This window comes from Pinus tabuliformis, chromosome 4_2 (assembly GCF_031772625.1).
Source record: "Pinus tabuliformis cultivar Carrire ecotype Pingquan chromosome 4_2, CPIR1, whole genome shotgun sequence".
Taxonomy (NCBI): domain Eukaryota; kingdom Viridiplantae; phylum Streptophyta; class Pinopsida; order Pinales; family Pinaceae; genus Pinus; species Pinus tabuliformis.
This window is the reverse complement of record NC_142304.1, coordinates 799,918,605-799,941,936: the sequence shown is the minus strand read 5'-3', so window position 1 is coordinate 799,941,936 and position 23,332 is coordinate 799,918,605.

Below are 23,332 nucleotides of genomic sequence, written 5' to 3'. Positions count from 1 at the left end.
GGCACAATAACTGGAAGAGAGCGTCTAGGGGTTTGGGGCAGTTCTGGGTAAGTTTTACCCCCAAAAGTTAGCATATAGTCTTCCTGGGAGCATCTGGGTCAGTTACGGATGCCCTCACACAATGGCTTAGAAAGCATCCAAGATGCTAAAGAAGTCCCCATGATAACCTGAAGGGAGCGTCTAGGGGTTTGACTATAGTTGACCGTCATCTGAATTTTTCTCAAGGTGTTTGAAATTTGAATCTAGGTGTCTATGACATATTCTGCCACTGTAAACTGATTTCTGAAGCTATTGGGTTAAATTGCTGATCACAATGAAGTATTGTGCATGAAATCAAATGTTCACCGAGAAGATGTCTGTATTACAAATGTGTTGCAGATAACTGTAAGAGCTAAAAGCAGGAAAATCTTGAATGTTTTCCATGAAGACTAAACTTGTGTTTGCAAGTGACCGAGACATACATATAGATATGTCATTATGTTTGAGGTTTTTTCTACAAGGGTTTGGTATGATTTGGTTGATTGATATAGATGAGTTGTGTTTGGATCTTTGACATGATGCTTGAAAATGACTTAGAACTCTGAATTGATATTGATATATGTTTTGGACTATAGATCTCTCTACAATAGTAAATTTTGTTTTGTCCTAATGTCTATTGATTTGGTTTGACGATTGTTGATTTTCCTTGATACGAATGCTATGTGGGAATAGTGACCTTCAATGACTTATGTGGGTATTAGGAAAAATGGTTTCTTATTGGCCTCCATGTTCCTAGCACAATGGTTGAAGTATTGATAGTTGTGATTCAATATGAAGATGAAACTTACGTATGCCTTTGTATCCAATGACATAAATGACTTGTATTATGATTATGAGAATGAGTTAATGAAGCTTTGGGTTGATATTGCTTGATAGATGACAAACTTGTTGGTATGTAATAAATGGTGTCAAGACTTGATATGAGCTCTGCCTGTCTCCAAGTTTAAAGAATTGATACTGTGATATTGATGACTTTGATAATAGTTTTGATCTGACTTCTAAACTCGAATGAGCTAACTTTGTCAATACAACATTAATTTACGTAAGGCTGATTATGTTGGATTTGTAAGGCATTATGCTTGCAGAGAGAATCGCATGAAGCAAGCTCCCCGATCGAGATATGTCCATAATTGATAGTTATATGATGAATTCAGGATGATGAGTTCCAAGGTATGGCTTTGGTTTTGATTATGGTTTTGGTTTTACATACTGATGGTATACTCTTGACAAGTGATGAGCCTCTGATGAACTAAGTAAGAGGGAGATGGCTTTTGAAGCTCGAAATGATGTATCATGGCATGATGAATCCATTTTTGGAATTTGAGAAAGAAATTCTATATTACAAGGTTGTTGATTTTTTCTTTTGGAATAATGGAAATGCAAATTCTTGGATACTCCGATTTGAAGTTCAAGATGTTGTTGAACTTGACATGGCATTCGATAGTTGATTGAAGCATATATATATATATATATATATATATATACACACACACACACACACACACACACACTTGATGTGCATAGAACCTGAATAAATTTATGATTGAGCCGCTACATTCACATAGAGTTGCCATCGAACATAGTTTGAAATGTTTGCATGAGATGTTCAATTCTTAAGGCTGAGATATTTATCCTATATGTGACTGCATGGATGTCTTGTTGTTAATAGAGATTATTTTTGATGAGCACATAAGAGTGATGGATTAATGTGAGATATGCCATGATAATATTGACAGGTCCATAGTTTTATACTCAACTGAGATTGAGAATGAAGTTGCTAGCATGGCTCGCTACCAGGCAAGATGTAGAAGCTCCTTAGATATCCATATGATTAGGATCTGCATATGACGTGGATACATTGCGATGAAAAAGAATCTCATATATATAGTTTTGACTAAGATACTTCCATATATTGAGACAATGCAACTGTTCGGTACAAGCTTAGGCTTGTGATTGACACCTCCTTGAGAGGGAGGATGATTGTGGTATCCTTTTGTGATTTATATGATTATTTATGATCTAACATGATATTTTATTTGATGTCCCGTATGAATAGGAAACAACTGCTATTGAGACAAACATATACTAGATTGGAGTATGATGAGAGCAATGCTAATTGAGGACAATGAGCCAACTCTTCCTCCCTGTATGATCTCCTAGGGTGAGGTATTGAGATAGAGGGCTCCTGGGGTTGAGGGAACTCTATACAATAGGGTATGATCCCTATTTGTTACCCATAGAGTTGGAGATTATCCTCCCCTATATTCATAGGGTTAGAGAATGCTGATCCCCTGTTTGGTCTTTGTAGAGTATACCCTAGTTGGCATCATACCCACAAGCAGGTCATGTCGGGAATACCACTCCTTGTTTGGCCAACAAGTTGAGAGTGTACTTGGGGTGTACAACCCAAGTCGATTATGATGCAAGTGTTCTGCCACATGACTCTTCAGGGTCATCGACGGGAAGATCGGTAGGCAATAGGATGGGTTGAGATAACGCTGCAGTTCTAGGTTGAGATTGAGCTCCCTGATGTGATCCCAAGGTTGAGATGTGCTCCACTGTGTGTTTGGATAAAATATTTTTCGATATGGGATTGTTGATTATAGCTCCCCCATGATATTCTGGGTAGAGATGTGCTCCCCGATGTGGTTACAGGTTGAGATGTGCTCCTTGATGATATGCTCTCCGATGATGATTGACGACAAAATTATAGGTAGTAGGCTGATGGATAGAGAGTGGTAGCTTAAGCTCCCCCCGGTAACAAATTCTTCTTCTTCTATATTCGAGAATGTTCAGGATACTAACAGAAACAATCAAGATATAAGAAGGAATAAGCAAGGGATAGATCGAGATGTAAATTAATGATTTGTGATAATGAGACACTTAAGATGGTCATGGCATGACAATTACATGACAATGATGATATGTGATGACACTTGAAGATACCAGAATGGCATATTGATCGATGGACAAATATTGGTAGGTTGAATTCTCCCTAGTTGAGAGGGAGTGTTAAAATTATGAAACTGTGGTGAAATTCCACTTTGTTAAGCTCATATGATGAAGATAATAATTTTAATAGATTTCTCTTTTCGAGAGGACCGAAATCGACCTAAAGATCACCTTATTTGGATAAGAAGAAGTTAGTTTTTGAACTTATTTATTTACTCATATACAATTGGATAGGTCGACCTTAATATCAACTGGACCCTCATGAAAGCCTATAAATAGAAGATACCTCAAGCTCATTTGGACACAACCTTAAACCAATCTCTTCTCTTGTCTATTTTTTGTTTTGCACAGGTCTGACGGAGGAAATCTCACGCAAAGAGTCTGAAACTATAGGGTTGAAGCTCACATGTGTCTAGGGTTTCTGAGTCACAAACGCTTGCACGTAAATAAAAATTTTCATCGCTAGATGTTGGAACAACATGTTCCTAAGAGCGTCTGAGAATTCTTTGACGCTTTCTCTTAGTGTTTAAGGGAATGTCTGGGAGGCTAGGACTTCCGCAATTCTGTTTGGTCCCCAGAAGCTCGCATGTAGTTCTCTAGAGAACGTCCAGATCAATCTCAGATGCGCAGATATGGTGTATAAGGGAACATCTGTGAGGCTAGGGTTTTCAAAGTGCAGTTGGACCCCAAAGTACCGCGCACAGTTCACCTTGGAGCATCCAAATCAATCCCAAATGCACTCATCCAATTCTGCAGAGAGCATTGAAATCAACCTTAGACGTTCGCACACAGTATCTATACATGCATTTGGGACCAAAAGATGCATTATCGGTATGCAACAGTGTTCAACACAGTGACAACAATATCCAACAGTTAACTACAGTTAGTGACAATGCATTACAATCCTCAGAATCAGGATCTTTGAGTATAAGTATGTTTAAGGTCATGTTATGGATGTTCTAGTTGTTTTGTTTCATTGATGAATATATGGATCATTATACTCTCTTTTGCTGAATCATTTGATGACGATCTAAGAAGAAGAATTTCCAAGAGTTTTCTCCATAGTGGGTTTTGCCTTGGTCTTCGAGCAATCATGGTGTCTCTATGTGTGCATGATTTTCTTTTATTGTTCCTTTATGTTTCACTCCATAAATGATGTTGATATTTTTCTTTCTATATAGTTGCATATGATGATGAATAATAATGTAAATCTGAATAATGTTATAATGTTATGGGGTGAACTTAATGTGTTAATGAATAAATGCAATTATCAAAGCAAAGAATAATGTATCCCTATGAAAAATTAACAAAAGTGACACAAATGAGCTTATGTTGTATGGTGGGATGATAGGTCCAATGTAGAACGCAAAAAAGCATTCGTCTTTATCTATCGCAAATGAATAAGGTGGCCTGGGAGTAGGGTTGGTTAGCAATAAGTGAAGAAGAGAAGAATGAGGCTAATCTTCAAGGTGCAAGTGAGATGGCTCCCAGGCTAGAGTAGATGGTCATGGATTCGAAATAAAATGTGGGGGTCTATAACATGAGGTGATCCATGAGTGGGGAGGCTCTATTGACTGGCATGGATGTTTACCCCAACGAGATATGTTTAACTATGCCAGGTTTGTTTGAAATATTGAACTTAATGGTAGGTGAAATATTTTCCATGTCCCCTTGAATGCATCTGGTTCTAGGATGGGATTATTAAACCAATATACCTGTCCTAGAGGCACAAAATATTTTGATTCTATGGCGCAAATATCAAGGCTAGGTGCGTCAGTAGGTACAAATGATTTTTCAGGTATAAATTATGAGTGATGGTGCATGACATCCCATGGAAATTTGAGTTCTATCATGGATTCTAGAATATCTTCGCCTGAGTGAAAAATATTATCTAGTATTGAATTGGGTTATGCAGGGACTTGAGGTTGGTGTTCAGGCCTAGTTGTGCTGGTCAACAAGAAAGAATATGATTCAATGGTTGATGCCGCAGAACTTAGTGAAGTTGGAAATGTGCAGATAGGATGGGTCTGCACCGTCGGTGATGGTACCACTGGTGTGGTGGGTTTGGCAGTATCGACACAAAAAATGATTAGAAAACAACACGAATCATGGTTACTACAAACGAGGAAATGAATCGTATGTGATGCTACTTGTTATTAGCATTAGGTTGTGGTATAATTTCCATAATGGTGGGTTGATAATGAGTGGGAGGAAGTTGTTGAAACCTAGGTGGTGTCTAATGGGAATTTTTTTCCTCCTCGTAATGAGGTTGATGCTGAATCAGAAGCTGTCTAAATGTTTGCAACATATGGCATGTCTCAGAGTTATGATAATCACTGGTGCAAACACTGCACACATAACTATATCTAACACTATAAATGGTGTGGGTGTCAATATCATCCATAGCGTGAGATGATGATGCTTGGTTGGTTTCATGAGGTGGGGAAATCGTGGATTCCGACAACCTCTGGATCTTAGTATCAACATGAGGTGTGTTCCAAATGTGAGGTTGTCTCAATTTTTCTCTTGTTGCTCGAAAACGTGGAAGGTACTGATAGTTCCAAGTATGGTGTGCTTGAGAGAAAATGTGACACTCATGGTGCGAATGTCTAACGTGGTTAAGTCGCAAAGTATGGACCAACAATGAAAGATGGTTGTAATCTTGCCCAATTCTCGACATTGATTTTCCAAGTGGTTTGGTCTATTGCATAGGGTGCATGTGTGGGTTGATTTTGATGAAGTGGCTTGAGGCCGTTTTGTCTTCCTTCTAGATCTAGACCGATGGTGGTGGTGGTTGACATGTTGATGGGTTCCTGACTTTGGCTAGTTGGGGTTTTGTCTTCGAATGACCTAGATCCATCATGCTCCACTGATGTGTTTTTATTCAGGGATTAGGTATTTGGCTTGACTAGATCGAAGTTCTCAGCGATGAACCCCCGCATGAATCCCAAAAGTTCATGGAATTGGTAAAGGTGTGGGAAACATTGAGTATGATGGTTTCTTAAACAAATTTGGCAGCTATGACGCCTGCATCTGCGCCTTTTGCTTAGGTTGGGTTGTAGGTTAGGGTAATACCTCCTAAATACCGTAACTTGAGACATTGGTTTATGAAATGGTCAGATTCATCTGATAAAGCACATGTGGAGGTATGTTTGGGTGTGACTCATTCTGGTTGTCTCTGCGCATGGTGGGAGGTTAAGGGACTAGAAGAGGGATATGAGCAAGAAGCTTCTTCCCTTGTGAGCATTCAAAATCTTCATGATCGAAGTTGTTACAAATAGAGCATTCTATTTCGTTTTCAAGAAGCGAAAAGCTATTGTAGGTCCTCTTCATGATCCCTATCACATTCCTTTGATTTCGTGCTTCCCTAGTCATGATGGTTTTGTAGGCAACACATTGAGTAGCTTTGTGTCCAAAGTTGTGACATGAAAAACATTTTCCATTAAAGAAGTTTATGTGACTATCGAATCTACTGACCTGGTGATTATAGTTTCCATTAACATTCATTCTTGATGCAAATTGAGTATGATTTACCTAAGGTTGGTTGTAACTTCTGTTCATCCTTGAAGTAGATTGAACTCGATTTACTTGGTGAACTGTTTTATGCCTTTGCTGACGATTGTCAAATTTTTCACTGCTCTTTGCTGCATCAAGATAGCTTTTAGTGGAGGTTGACAGCTTCTGTGCTTGAGATGCTTCTTCAGTATATCCAAGACTTGTCTTTATAAGAGGAGAATGCTGCACTTTGATATTTTCATCTAAAGTTTCTGTTCCTTTAGCAAATCTGAGATTGAGAGCTCTTGTTTTCTCAATATCTTTCCTTAGAACCACAATTTCACATTCTAATTTTTCATTGTGTTTTTATCTTTCAGCAAGTTGGAATGTCAGAGTATTTATAGTCATATTCTTTTCTTCTAAACAGATTTTGAGTTTAGAGATTTCTTCATAAAGATTATCTTCATTTAAAGCATCCAAGAAATCATCATCTTCAAAAGCCATCATAAGTCTATAGTCATTATTATCTTCATCACTATTTGATAAACCATCACTATCTTCATGCGTATAGTAGCTCTTCTTACTTACACTTTGTTTCCTATTCCATTTTGCTGATTCCTTACCTTTATCAAGCTTATCTTTATGAGGACATTTGGCAGCATAGTGATCGACTCTTCCACAAGCAAAACATTTGAAAGGTAGTTTACCTCTGAATCTTCCAGAACCCCGTTGAAGGTTGTTGACAAAGTTTTCTTCTTCCTCTTCTTTTGAAACATGTCCTAATTCATTGAGTTCTTCCCTTCCTGAAGCTTTGAATGCACCTTCTCTCATGTCTGATGGACCTCCTTTTCTCATTTCGAAAGAAGTTAAGATTCTGTGCAGCAGTGTCATAGTGATATTCTGAGATCCTGCTTTTATTTCATGGCAAAAACTTTTGGTTCAAACTTAGTAGACAAGGATCTTAAAACCTTTTCAACTAAAGTAACTTCTTTTATCTCTTCACCCAAGTTCTTCGTGTAATTAACAATCTCATCTATACATAAGAAGTAATTAGCTATACTTTCATCATTGTGCATTTTGAAAGTTTCATATTGAATTATGAGAGATTGTAGTTTTGCACGTTTTACCTGATTGTCTCCTTCATAGCTTAGGATGATCTTGTCCCATATTTCTTCGGTGGTCTTGAGCTGCATAATTTTGGAAAATTCTGATTGTGATAGACTCCCCAATAATGTATTGACAACCTTGGCATTGGTTTCATATTGCTTTTTACCTGCCGTATGTTACGAAACCAGCTCAAGAAAAGATAGAAAAGATAGATTAACACCTTAGAATTCAGCCTCTTCGAGGGGGCAACCTCCTTTACATTACATAAATGAACAATTCTTGGATGATATAAATGAAAAGACCTCCTTTCTATATATAGGAGTCTAAGGGGTCATAACATAATCAAAGCCGACATAACAATAATAATGTAAGGGCACAATAATAACAATAGTGGGCTTCTATGGGGCACAATAGTAACAATATGGGTACTACATGGGTACATCAATATAATAAGTAGGTTGTACTAATAACAATAAGGGGTTACACTAGTAGTATAGGGGCCTAACATGCCCCTTTCCTTCAAAAAGTGTTGTCCTCAACGCTTCAGTAGTTCTTGATGCTTCAGTATAAAATTCTTGTCCTCCCATGTGGAATCTTCAGTGGGTAAGTTCTTCCGCTTGATGAGATACTCTGAAATTGATCGATTTCGTAGTTGTCGGGTTTTTGTTTCTGTGACTGCTCCAGGTTCCAATATGATTTTTCCTTCCTCTTCAATTTCTGGCAATATTGTTTGAATTGGGATCTTTTGCAACTTTTGAATAAGTGGCCATACTTCTTCGTCCTTCTTCCATTCATCCCTTGCTTCATTTATCCAATCTGGTTGGATAATAGAAATAGCACAAAACAATGCTTCCACATCCTCATCCTTTCTTGAGAGTGCATCTGCAACAAAATTTTTCTTCCATTTTCTATAGATGATGTCAAATTCATAACCCAACATATTTGTGACACATTTTTTCTGTTCTTCCAAAGATAATAGTTGCTCTAAAAAGTATTTAGGACTATCATGATCCATTTTTACCTTGAAGATTCTTCCCATTCAGTAAGGTCTCAATTTCTTAAGTGCATGTAGTATTGCCAACATTTCCTTCTCATAAATAGCTTGCTTGAAATGTAGCAGTAAAAATACCCAATCACCTACATCAAAACATTTTTCACTACGATGTTGATCTACCTGTTGTTTCATTTGATTTTGCACCGAAGTGGTGTTATCCTTTAAAAGTTGGAGAACTTGTTGTTGATGTTCGATGTGATCTTTCACTGCTTGAACCTTTTTCTTCTTGATATGTCCTTCTATCTCTAGAGTTTGAGGAGTGGTAATTTCTTCCAATATTTTACAAGATATGGTTGGATTCATTTCTTGATGCTTGATGTGATCTTTCACTTCTTGAACATTTTTCTTCTTGATATGTCCTTCTATCTTGATAGTTTGAGGAGTGGTAATTTCGACCAATGAATTACAAGATACGGTTGGATTCATTTCTTCTTTCTCGATGTGGTCTTTCACTTCTTGCACCTTTTTCTTCTTGATATGTCCTTCTATCTTGAGAGTTTGAGGAGTGGTAATTCTTGCCAATGCTTTACAAGATACGGTCTGATTCATTTCTTCTTTCTCTGGGGTGGGGTCCTGGCATATATCCTCTTCTTTCGATGTTTCTTGACCCTTTTCTTCCTCCTCTTCATATTCTATATAAAATAATTTCTTCTCAGCACACTTAGGACCTTTATTGAATTTGCTATCACAATTGTAACAAAGCCCTTTTTCTCTTTTTTCTTCCAATTGTTGTGGTGTAACCCTTGTTGGTTGTGGAAGGCTAGGAGAAACAACACTTCCATCTTTATAGTTGTGAAGGGTATGCTTCCTGGTTTCCATAATTTTTCTTTCCACTATGTCACAAAGCCCTTTTACTCTTTCCAATTGTTGTGGTGTTGCTCTTTGTATCCTCATAATGTGCTATCATTTCCTCCGTGAAAATTGACCATGTAACAAGTTGTTTACGAGAACAAAGCCCTTCATACCATAAAAATTGATCCGATTCTAAATATGAAGATGCAATACATACCTTTTGTAATAGTGGTACACCATGTAGATCAAAATATTGCTCCATCTGAAGTATCCAATTTATCGGATCCTTGCCATCAAACTTCCTCATCTTGCTTTTTCTTGATTTTAGGAGCTCGATATTGAAACGACTGTAACTCTGTACTTTCGGATTTTTAAGTTCTGAAATTGTGACCTAGAGTAGCCCTCTGTGTCCTCTTTCCAATGCCACCAGTCTAATCCACATTGGATTCTCGAAGAAAGAGTTATGCACAATCTCCCAAGATGACCTGATTATAGACCTTTCCAGAAGAGCGAACTTGTATGAAGTGCCACGTGTCACTGTTTCAACCTTTGGCACTAAAAAATATATAGAAGAAACTATATTCCGTCCTCTTTCTGTACCTTCTTACAAAATTTCAGTCCGATGCTCAGAGAGAAAGTTATGATGATTTTCCCTAGATCACATGTTTGGAATGTAATTCAGGAGTCTGCAAAAAGACCAACTTCCTCAGATCATATCTCCGCAAATATAGCGCGAAAAGCTCTGAAATTTGGACCCGAGATTCAGCGCGATTTCTTCTAAAATGGGTTTTTTTTAAGCTTCTGAAACGTCGCAGAAAAAAAAGTTATAGCGAAAATGCCACGATGACCTGTTTGGAGCTGCGAAACCCTAGAATCAAAAGCTATGATACCAAATGTTATGAAACCAGCTCAAGAAAAGATAGAAAAGATAGATCAACGCCTTATAATTCAACCTCTTCAAGGGGACAACCTCCTTTACATTACATAAATGAACAATTATTGGATGATACAAATGAAAAGACCTCCATTCTATATATAGGAGTGTAAGGGGTCATAACATAATCAGAGCCGACATAAAAATAATAATGTAAGGGCACAATAATAACAATAGTGGGCTTCTATGGGGCAAAATAGTAACAATATGGGTACTACATGGGTGCATCAATATAATAAGTGGGTTGTACTAATAACAATAAGGGGTTACACTAGTAGTATAGGGGCCTACCACCGTATATGTAGAAATTGCTTATGGAAATGTATATCCTCCTTCTACGATTTCCCAGACATCTATTCCAAGAGATTGAAGATAGGCTGTGGTTCTTACCTTCCAATAGACGAAGTTTCTCCCATCAAAGATTGGTGGTCTAATGGATCCCTCTCTTTCTTAGTTACTCATGATGACATATCTTCCTTCAAGCTATCAAGCTTCTTCTGAAGGACTTGGCTCTGATACCAATTGTTGGAAATAATACTGAGAGGGTGGGCGGGGGGGGGGGGGGGGGCAGGATGGGGTGAGTCAGTATTAACAAGTCAATAATATTTCATTTCCATATTTAGATTCATATACGCTACTTCAGTTAATGAAACTTGTGTGTATACGCAACTGTATGTAAGGCAACTAGCGTATACCCTGTAAACTTATAATTTAGTTAATTCTTCATATGTTGATCCTTAATCTGTGCATCAGAAACATATAAACAATAACCAGGACCAGTAAAAATAGAATAGACAATCACACACATGAACACAAGATATAAGGTGGAAACCCAATGTGGGTGAAAACCACTTGCTGCAATTGTCTCTATCTTTCTTTTAGTAAGAACTTATTTTTACAATTTTGCACTGGTGCAGTCTTATACCAGTACACAGGCTTCTACCTGCAAAAGGCCACAACCTTCTCTCGTTCTCCAGCTTCTCCTGGAAGGGAGCTACAACCCCCTAGCTCTTGTACTAGCTGATGTGATTACTAGTACATAGGTGCTGGCCTACAAAAGGCTACAACCTTTTCTTTTCTTCCAGGGACCACATTTTATAAATTTTCAGACTGGATCCATCAATAACATCAATCAAACATTAAATATATCTGCATCAACCAATTTCCTTTACACCAACCAATCTCCTTTGCACCAACCAAAACTGAATCAAACAATCACTTCTCGGAATACTGTGACCAGAATACTGTAACAATAACCAAAACCCAAGCCAGAACCCAAAACACTGCAACAATAAACAGAAGTAGCTAAAGCATATTTTATGAGGTGTATGCTACTTCAATGTGTCGAACCTACGTGCATACGCAGTTGTATCAAGGCAAACCTGCGTATACACTTTTTTGAAATGCCGAACCAATGTGTATACGTGCCTTTGCTATAATGAACCTGTGTACAGATTTGTAAATGATGATTTAACCTTTACAATTATTCAGACATCATTTTTACCCAGATCATCATATTTATAGATTACGACATGGGCCAATTACTCAGATAAAAGATCAAAACAACAAAAACATACTTCTCTTCAAGCCTTAAGATCTTGACCCATTAATAGAACTTATCCTTCATCAAGCGCTCAGGTTCATCCTTGATTCAGATCCACCTGTGCACCATAACCCAATAACCTATATTCTAGATCTTGCTCTACATTAGTATTCAATCCATGAGTGCCTTTGCCTAATGATCTTCTCTTCCTTTTATAGTCTTAGGCCTTACTCAATACCATGGTCCAAAACCACTTAGAATCAATACCTTGGATCAAATACCTGGGGTCAACACTTCGGACAAGATACCTTGGACCAATACCATGGATCATAATACCATGGACCAAATACCATGAATCAAACCAAGTTTTCCAACATGTATGCGCCTTTCCTTCCGTGAAAGTGCGTGTGTACGCTATACATGCCTTTTGGTCTGCATACCCACGTGTACATGTGGCTTGGTCAATGGGGAACCTGCGTATACTTCTCTTTCTTCATTCTGTTGTTGGGAAAAGTATCCAATACGGAATGACCCTATCCCACTCTAAGGGTGATAGTACCTCAGCAACAACTGAATGCAAAGCTATTCAAGATTACTTCTTTATGAGATGAGAGAGAGAAGAGAAAGGGGATCCACTAACCGTTATCTTCCGCTAATGGTTGATCCAATCTTCCCTCTTCGCTACTTGCTCCAAGCTCCTTGCTCTTTCACTGGCCCAGCTACACAAAGATCCTGTAAAAGCACAAGAAAAGGAAACTACAAGAAGCATACATCCATAATCGATTCAGGGATTAGCATAAATCAAATATACAAGCATCAATTCACCATTGAGACACATGCATATAGAAGAACCTCAAATACTTTATTAATGGAAGAAGTAAAGTTCTGAGAGTGTTACAACCATAATAGGCCCAATCCAGCAACACCTCCCAGCAGAAAGAAATCTCCTCTTCACCTCCTTCAAGCAAATCACCCAATAGTTCTATACTCAAACCAACAACACTTCCTTACTTACACAAAATTCCAGCCTCCTTAGACCTCATGAGAGAGCTCTATATATAGGAGTTTTGGAGAAAGGATGAGTCAGCTTGAGGCTGGCATGAAGCTGACTAGTGTCCTCTCCCACTTTAGTTATTCTTCAGTTCTTGAGTCCACTTGGAGATTCTTGCTTCCACTTGGAGATCAAGACCCTCTTACTCATCACAAGGCGAATTCCTTGACCCAAGTGTCAGTTTGGAAGCTTCCTGGGCAATTGACACCTTGCAGAATGACTGTGCCACTTGGCCAATCTCGCCCAGCGCAGGTAGCCTTCATTGATTTTGACATTCAGCGCAGGTACAGAGTGGAGCAGTTGACATTCAGCGCAGATTCTCAGTGGAGCAGCTGACATGATCCAGAAATAGCTTGTTTTTGAGTGTTTTTAGGTGGAGAACTGATTTTTAGTGCTGTGGTTTGCTGACCTTGTTCCTCTAGGGGTAAGAACAACATGTTTAGGGACTTTGGATCCCTCAGATTATTGACATTTCATGCTTCATGCTGTTAGGCACAAAAATGTCTATAACAGTTTCCCCCTAAAGTATGAGGTCGTTCATCGGGTGAAATGCTTTATCAGGAGGATCCGAAGTTCATTCAATCGCTGAGAGGTGCCCTGTAATAAAATACAATACAATACATTATTTTTCATTCTGCTTTCATGATCTAGCTGAGGCGGGCATTCCCATGCTCAGCTTTATAAATTCATTTTGGTACATATAACAGACGACCGTCTGATGATAGACTGATAATTCTCTGCTGAAATTATCATACTTTGAGTAGGATGATCATCTGCTGCAATGATGTACATATCAAATGCCTTTATATTTCCTGAATATATATCGCAGCCTGGATGGATGAAACTAGATCCGGGGTCTTCAAACTCGTTCGATCTTCACTCTAAGTACAAGTCGATCCATGTGAGAAATGTGCTGAAGTCGAACATGGAAAGACATCGCTTGATTACCGGTCAATAATGTAAACCGTTAACAAGCGCGAGAGGAATCACCGATAATGATGATGACCCTCAAGGTACTACAGTACAATTCACGTGGTGTGAATATAGGACTTGGCGTCGAACACCACGCAAAATCTTCTGGTCGAAGGTCATTGATGTATACCTGTCGCCGGAAGTAAGAAACTTGCCATTGAGGCATGCAAGCTTCAAAGTACTGGGGGGTGTTCCTAGATCAACTTCTTGGATAATGAGCTGAAGTCGACAAGAAGCGATCTGTCAAAGGAGGGCCTTAATGAATCCCACATCAGTGACACGGAACGGAGCTAATGATTTTAGTGGAGGTGAAAACAATCTGTGAGATATGATTCAGGGTGGCGATCATGGGTGGATGAAGGATAATGTATGGCAGTGGATGGGACACGGTTGACTCTTTCTGAACAACATCTCTTGAACATATAACGACACTGATGTGATGGATCGGTAGCATTACCCCAAATACAGATGGTTTGGCGAGGACCATGGTGATGAGACCGGTGAATGAAACAACCCAACCCGATGTGATACAGAGGACAAAGTGTCATGTTCAAGAGCGACTTGCTACCATTAAAGCTTTGAGGTTCTCCCAATTTTCCCCCAGTCATTTCTGACCAATACCTCTTTATTTTTGTCAAGCTTGAGGAGGATAACATATGCTTGTTCTATAACTTGCCCTTCGGGCAAGCCCATCGCTATGTTTTAACAAGCCTAGCGATAGGGAAACTCGTTCTCGTCTAAAGACAAGTTTGTCGCTATTTAATCATTTTAACGAGTCTAGCGACAAAGACAACTCGGTCCTTTTCATTTTTAGAGAGTCTGAAAAGGTACAGAAAGTTAACTCCAAAATTCCTTTTTCGTCATCTAATCCCTTAAGTCCGAAAAAGTATAAAACAATACAGAAGGGATGAGTTTTCGATAACTTTAACGAGCCGAATAAAACAAGCGCTCGACCTTTTTGTGTAATAATCCCTCATGTCCAAAAAGATTAAAATCTAGAGGAGGGATAGCTCTTCCGGTCATTTTAACGAGCTGGAAGGCCAAAACTCGGCAAACTTTTCATATTTTACGAGTCAATTGAAAAGAGCTCAAAGAAGACTCGCCTTTTGAGGAACGAGTGATAAACAGGGATAGCAGCAGATTCCAGGTACAAGATGGAATTTTCCAATCACGGCAGTGTTACAAGGATGGCTAAGTGAAATCACTCTTCGCAGCTGTTCCTCAAAATGGATAAACAATCATATGGGGGTGAACGATCGGCCAAATGGAATGGAGGTGGCAAGTGCAAACACGACCAAGGCTTTTTATGGCTAATAAATTTACGATCACAATGGTTATTTACCGGAATAGGTTCATTTTTTAATGAGCTTGAACTCTGGTGGAAACCCTTGCTCACGCTTTTCTATTTTTTAACGAGCATAAATTCCACGGTAAAACTGCTCGAACTTGCGTTTATTTTTTAACGAGCATGAACTTTATGCTAAAACTGCTCGATATACCAGTCATAAAAATAAGAATGTCTCCCGAAAGATCCCATTTTTTATAGAGCTTGCGCCTTACCAAAGCTATGCTCCTTCTCATCCTTTCTTTATGCAAGTTTGGAAACGGCTAATCCTATGAGTTTAAAGGGTTAGACCTACAGGTTTAAAGGGAGGACCTAAAAATTTAAAAAATAAATAGTCGTCCCTTGCTTGCATTCCAAAAGGTTGCATGCCCCCAGGTATAAAACAGAGTTTCAAGGTTACCTCTACTTACCCTCCGCCAAAACATTTGTTTTAATCGAGAGAGGCTTACCTCTTTCAGGTTACCCAAAGATTGTCTCGTTAATCTTTCAAACAAAACACTTCCCCGGCAATGCCTACCGAAATAGACAAGGGTGAATGCCTGTTGTCAAACACGTAACTTTGACAAAAGAATCCTATTCTAGAACAACCCCTCTTCCAACCACGGACGGGGTACAGACTAGTCATATTCTCCCGCGGAAACTCTATCTTATACCCAAGGTTTTCTCTGCCCGAAGCAGACCAGGATGCATGCCCCCTGGGTTCCAGCCCCATCTTTCCGAATCACTCGCACTCATCGGGAAGGAGGACTGGGGGTGGAGACATTTCTTGAGTGAATAGACCATTGAGGGTTGGTATTTGACTATTTGCGATGCGTGATCCTGGAAATGAAAGTTGGTCTACGAGCTTGACCACCCTTCCTTCATGTGGAAAACACTTTACTCTAAAGAGTGAGGAGACTATAGCTCCCATGCAATATATATAGTCCCGTCCAAGGAGTAGGTTATAATCCAAGGGTCCTTGAACGACCATCACGTTCATTTGAACGGTCTTCCCTTTCAATGTAACAGGCACATTGGGGAGGATCCCTAATGGTCGACTGGTTCCTTTATCAAAGCCCGAGAGATTTCTTATCTCAGGCAAAAGCGCCGGGGAACCCAGTGCTTTCCAAGCAACAGAGGAAAGGATACTCACAGATGCCTCTTCATCAATGATAGTCCCAGCCATCACCATTCTATAAATTTGGGCTATGATTCTGAATGGTATACTGGCTGGCAACCGGGGTCTGCCTAGTTGGTTCCAATCAAAGGACACAACCAGGTTGCTTGGTGGTGGGACCGAATACACGGTCGGATACGATCCTGACGATGTTCCTTCCTGCGATAAAGCAATGGGCGCATTGCCCTGATGCTCATCAGAATCTGTGTTGATGAAAAGAATCTGGATGGTGTCATCCTTATTCTCTTCCGTGAGGGTGTCATTTGAAGATGAATCTTCAGTGACGGTGTCATTTGAGGATGAAACCTCTGAAGGAAGAACCGGGTCAACTGCCGTATCGACCTTTAGACTTTCGTCTGGTCTGGATTCAGTAGGTTCATTTTCAATGACTGACGCTTCAGCTGACCACTTGAGCAGGCCAGCTGTGTTTTCAACCAACGAAGGACTTGGCACGAGTTTTTTGTATCCAGGAGGAAGTCTCAACGGTGAAACCGGACGATCTTCCAAAACTCTCTTCGCTTCGTCTAAGAAGGGACAACGGTGGATGGCGTGATCGCCTTCACACAGTCTACAGGGGGATCTTGCTCCCCCTTTTGTCTTGAACCTTCACTTTCGCTGGTTGACGGTAAGCACTCAACCTGGCTATCAGAGGTCGATGCTCCCGAATTGTGGAACCGAGGGGACCAGTCCCTTAGTATCCGGGGAATACAGGGAGAATCTCTATGGAAGTGGTCTCCTCTACATATGACACATGGCGATTTAGGCCCGGTCTGTGCTGTGTGTGGGTTTTTGTTAGATGTCTTTTGCTTGCCCCCAGTCGCCTTAGGCTCCTTCTTCTTCTTCTCTTTCTTCTTCTTTTCCTTCTTCTCCATGGGAGCTTGGCTTTTGCCAGCCCCACTTTTCGAAGATGAAGGATTGGAGGAAGAATTATAGGAAGTAGAAGGCCGGTGGGTAGCTCTAGACTCATCTAACTGTTGACTCGACTGTTCAGGAACCATGGTGTTCTGAACTACATTAGTTGAGAATAGCCAAATAGGCAGGCCAATTGTCAGTCCTGGAAGCGACAATGTGGCCATGTGGGGCGCACCAACTTCTCCCCAAGAGGAGAAAGGACTAGGATTTCCATCATGTGGAATTCCTTGGTTGGGGCGTTCCATGTTCTCAACCTAAAGATCAACGCAGGAATAGGAGGTGATTATGTTCCGTTTAAAATAAATTTTATAACGACGCTTAGACACAACTTGCTTTTTCACTTTTTAAGAGTCGAGAAAAAGCTAAAGATGACTCTAGTCTCCTTCGATGTTTTAACGAGCCCGAAGTGACAAATGCTCGGATGGACTTTCTCAGTTATAGAGTTTGAAAAAGGCCAAAAGAAACTGCTCTGGAGTTCTAGGTAGAGGGTGTGCCAAACCTTTCGCAAAACCACAGAATACGTTTTACGGTACGAGTGGTCGATCTTCGTGAATGCTGTGTTCACTGCATTGCGATCAGTAGGGCGGCCGACACAGTTTCCTATGGATAAAGGCTTTGATCCTATAGGGGTCTCCCAATATATACGCGACGGTACGTGGGAGCACAAGTCCGTATTGATACTTATCGCTTCACCGTGGAGGAATCACCCAACCACTCAACGCTAAGATATCACGTTTAACGACGCCGAAACACGTCTCTAGCTTAGACCTCTATGTGTTTGCGTTATGTTTCAATGCATTGTTATGTAAATTCAATTTATTTTAAGGTTGATCTTGTTTAGCAGTTTGCCTTTATGGATCACCACGAGATGTATAGTAACACTCCTGAATGTAGTCTAAGATGATAAGCAAGCTTTTCAATCTTTCAACTTTGAAAACCTTAACTACTGAGGGAAAAGAAAGATAACACCTTTTCACACAGATCATAGAGCACACACTAATGCATTTTTTTCCTAAATCAACATGCAAACTGTCATAATGCACATGCACAATGCAAGTATTTCTTTTCTCTTTCTTAATGTTGGTGAAATACAAAAAGAAAGCTGTTGTATAACTTTGGATCCAATTTCAAGCGAAAGCAAACAAGCTTGTCCAAAATCAAAAGACACCTTAAGATTTACTTGTTTTTGACACTAGAAATATATAAATTCAAACCATATGACGAAAGCGAAAGCTCAATCAGCCATGAACAGCAAACAAACTAACTCTTAAGATCAAAACGAAACTTAATCACAGGTCTAGATCTAAGAGGTCACAGCAAGACTAGTTCACTTTTCGTTATGGGAAACTGTAAATGCACAAGAAATACACAAAGAACAAACACAGTTTCTTTATAAAACCGAGGCGGAATAGTGATAAGGAAAGTTGGTTTCAGATAGGCACAGTGACTGGTAACAAACAGCAAAAACAAGAGTGAAAACAGGGCAAGAAACAGCAGGAAACCCCAGTAGCACAAGGCAAGACTGGTCCAACGCAGGTGGGACACTGTTTGTTTGACCTTCAGCGCAGGTAGCCCCTTCGGGAACTGCGCTGAAATGCAGACAGCCTTTGTACAGCCTGCACTGAGAACGAAACTTTCGTTTCTCTTGGTTTCCGGGTCACAGTTTGCTCAAAAATTCACAGTTTTTGCTCAAATCAGAAGCTATCAGTCAAGGACACACTAAGGGATGAAAAGGAGGATAAAAAGCTATCACTAAGAGCTTATTAGATTCCTTGTGGATCAGCTCTTCAAATCATAAACTTGCCTAGAAACTGAGCTAGAGTAGCTGCCCTCTACTTTGTATTTGAAAGATCCAAATACAGTTCGATTCGGTACTCCCTTTGTTTATGAAATGAATAGCAAAAACACAAAAAACCAACAAGATATGATCCCCAGTGGAGTCGCCAATTTGTTGTTGGGAAAAGTATCCAATACGGAATGACCCTATCCCACTCTAAGGGTGATAGTACCTCAGCAACAACTGAATGCAAAGCTATTCAAGATTACTTCTTTATGAGATGAGAGAGAGAAGAGAAAGGGGATCCACTAACCGTTATCTTCCGCTAATGGTTGATCCAATCTTCCCTCTTCGCTACTTGCCCCAAGCTCCTTGCTCTTTCACTGGCCCAGCTACACAAAGATCCTGTAAAAGCACAAGAAAAGGAAACTACAAGAAGCATACATCCATAATCGATTCAGGGATTAACATAAATCAAATATACAAGCATCAATTCACCATTGAGACACAGGCATATAGAAGAACCTCAAATACTTTATTAATGGAAGAAGTAAAGTTCTGAGAGTGTTACAACCATAATAGGCCCAATCCAGCAACACCTCCCAGCAGAAAGAAATCTCCTCTTCACCTCCTTCAAGCAAATCACCCAATAGTTCTATACTCAAACCAATAGCACTTCCTTACTTACACAAAAATTCCAGCCTCCTTAGACCTCATGAGAGAGCTCTATATATAGGAGTTTTGGAGAAAGGATGAGTCAGCTTGAGGCTGGCATGAAGCTGACTAGTGTCCTCTCCCACTTTAGTTATTCTTCAGTTCTTGAGTCCACTTGGAGATTCTTGCTTCCACTTGGAGATCAAGACCCTCTTACTCGTCACAAGGCGAATTCCTTGACCCAAGTGTCAGTTTGGAAGCTTCCTGGGCAATTGACACCTTGCAGAATGACTGTGCCACTTGGCCAATCTCGCCCAGCGCAGGTAGCCTTCATTGATTTTGACATTCAGCGCAGGTACAGAGTGGAGCAGTTGACATTCAGCGCAGATGCTCAGTGGAGCAGCTGACATGATCCAGAAATAGCTTGTTTTTGAGTGTTTTCAGGTGGAGAACTGATTTTCAGTGCTGTGGTTTGCTGACGTTGTTCCTCTAGGGGTAAGAACAACATGTTTAGGGACTTTGGATCCCTCAGATTATTGACATTTCATGCTTCATGCTGTTAGGCACAAAAATTTCTATAACACATTCTGTGAACCTGAACTGTGATCTATCATATGAGTGAGTTGCCATCAAGGACAACACCTGTGTCAGAACGCCAAATCTGTGTCATAATTCCAACAACAACAACCTTTTAATCCTCCCTTGAAGTCTTGATATTGCATTATGGTGTTGAGGGTAATGATAAAAATCCAAGAGGAAAGGGTTGGAGTCATGAGGGAGTAGAGTAGACATTGGAAAAATAGAAAACAATAGCTTTTTTGTTTTTTCTCTTTTTTTTTTAGAGGTAGGACATAGTGGAAATTTTGAGCAAGTTTTGGTGAAATGGAATGTATAGGTGGTGGATGGGTGATGAGTGAATCAGTGGAGGACCTCTTCCAACCTTCCTTAAATAACACATGACCTTTTGACCTCTTTCCTCAATCATATCTGTGCCCTGTAGCAATTTTGGTCCCTCCTGTAGCATTTCAGGACAACCTCTTGTAGCAGAGTTGTTTTATCCATATAGCTCAAATGGTAGACTAGATTGACTTGATTTTTTCTGAGAATGTATCCATCATCCTTATTCACCTCCCCATAAAAAATATCGGAAAATGGATGCACAAATCTCACAAAAAATAAAAAATGACCGTAGGTGATGGAGGCATATTTCTTGAAAAGTGCGCACTAGATGTTGGTGAAATTGCTTGATCATGTTACCATAATGCATATGCATCTCTCCATGAAACAAATCATAAAATGGATGCATGGTTTTCATGATATGATAAGAAAAATGCTTCTCTATGTATTTTAGCCTCCTGTAGCAAAACAGAGCCCTCCTGTATCATTTTAGGACAACGAGGAAAATGAATGGGAAAATCTTGGGAATGATGGGTGGATGGTGGAAATAGATGATGGTGATGGATTGGCATGGCCTTGGTCCTATAGCATTTGGGAAAAGGAGGAGAAAGCCCAAGTTTGACTTCCTTTGACTAGATTTTCGATCAATTTTTTCCTTTTGGTGTTAATGTGTTGTTGTTGCTTGCAAAGGTAGGAGAGAACCTACTTTCATCAGAGAGAGACACATGGAGAAAATAATTTTTTATTTTCATTTTTTTCTTTTAAGCCTACTAGTTGCCTCAATGAGGTTTTCAATTAGTAGGTTTGCCTAGGCGCCCCAAAGGAGGTTTTCACCTAGGATTTTTTATTTTTCTCTTTTTTCCAACCCATTGACTGCCTCATGGAGGTTTTAAATCAATGAGCCAATCTCAGGCACCTCAAATGAGTTTTTCACTTGAGATTTTATTTTTTCCTCTTATTTTTTATTTTTCTATCCTACTCTACTTGAAAAAATAAAATCTATTTCAAGTATATGAATACTTCCAATGGAGATATGTGTACATCAAGGTGACAGATAAATTGATGTGTAGGCTTGAAATATATGCTTTGACATGTACCTAAATTTTAGAGACCAAATGCTTCTACTTTTACAATATCAAGCATAGTTGAAGAAGAGAGTGATGCTCCACCTTGTTTATTTTCTGGAACGAAACCTCAATATAGCTTTTATGCCCTTGGTTCGCTTGCTCATCTGGATCATTTTTCATGTATTTTTTTACCATGACATTCAAATATTCCTATTTTTGCAGATTATTCTCTTGAACACATAGAGGATATAATGGTGAACATGTTGTAACTCCCTTAATCTCTAATTCTGATGTCTTCTCTTCATCAAGTGCAACCCATGATTCTTTGGTCTTCTCATTTGAATCTTCTTTTTCTAAATATTGTCCTTCAATGACATCAAGAGAATCTCTTTTTTTGTAATACTCTTCATGAGCTAATATGAATACTATTAGATCAAGAAGAGATATTTGGAAGTGTTGTACCTCAGCATTGTAATTGGGCATAACTACTTCCTTGTTTGGGTTTGGGAATGGTGGTACAAGTAGTTGAGTGGGAGTGTATCTTTGAGATGGTTGTGGTTGTGGTTGTGGTGGTGGTAGAGGTGGATGGTAGGATAACATGGAGTTGGGTATTGAGGATATTGAGGAAAATATTGAAGATATTGTGGATTTCTCCCATTAGGTCTTTTCTAACCTTGTTGCCAAGATTGGTTTTTGGGTTGAGATGGCCAATGTTTCCAAGGAAAGGGTGTGTTCCAATTACTTTGAGATGGATATGCATAACCTTGAAATTATGAATTAGGTTCTTAAATCATACTAGGTTGACTAGGTTGACATGGTCCTCTTGGAGCTACCTTCAACCTTGGTAATGATGGAAACTATTTAATAGCATGTGATTCTACATGGACAACACAAATATTAACATGTTCTTTTTCTTCATCTTGCATTCTTAACATTTCTACTTGTCCTCTTAGATTTCTAAGAATTTCTGTTTTAAAGTCATCAAACAAATTTCCAAGTTTAGCTTGACTTACTGATATTGATGCTGATTTACATACTCTTGCCCTTCCTCTTTATATGTATTTGCATGTTTCACAAATTCTTTCAAATGATAATTGATATACATCACCTGTACTCATGAGATCAAGGAGATCAATCCACTCATCCCTAATTGTTCTAAGTGAGAGGGTTTTTAGCGTGTCATATCCTAAATGATGTAAATTTTCCCTCTTAACATTATACATGAACCTCTCTATTAGATCCTCAAGGCTCTCATCTTCTTTTTGATTCATTATAAATATTTATTCTTTAAGATCACGATCTTTATATTTTTTTAGAAATATATTTTGTATATCATTCCATGATCTTATTGAATTAGTCCCTAAACTCATGAACCATTTAAGAGCTTTATCCTTCAATGTTGCCGGAAACAATCTCAATTTTTGAGTGTTTAATAAGTAACCATAAGATCTACAAACAATTTCAAATTCAAAGAGAAAGGTTTCTAGATCCTCTGACCTCATACCATGGAAGTTGGGAAGGAAAGATGGAGGGATGTTCTTCATATGCACACTAACATCAATATCTTGAATGGGAAATCCAAGAG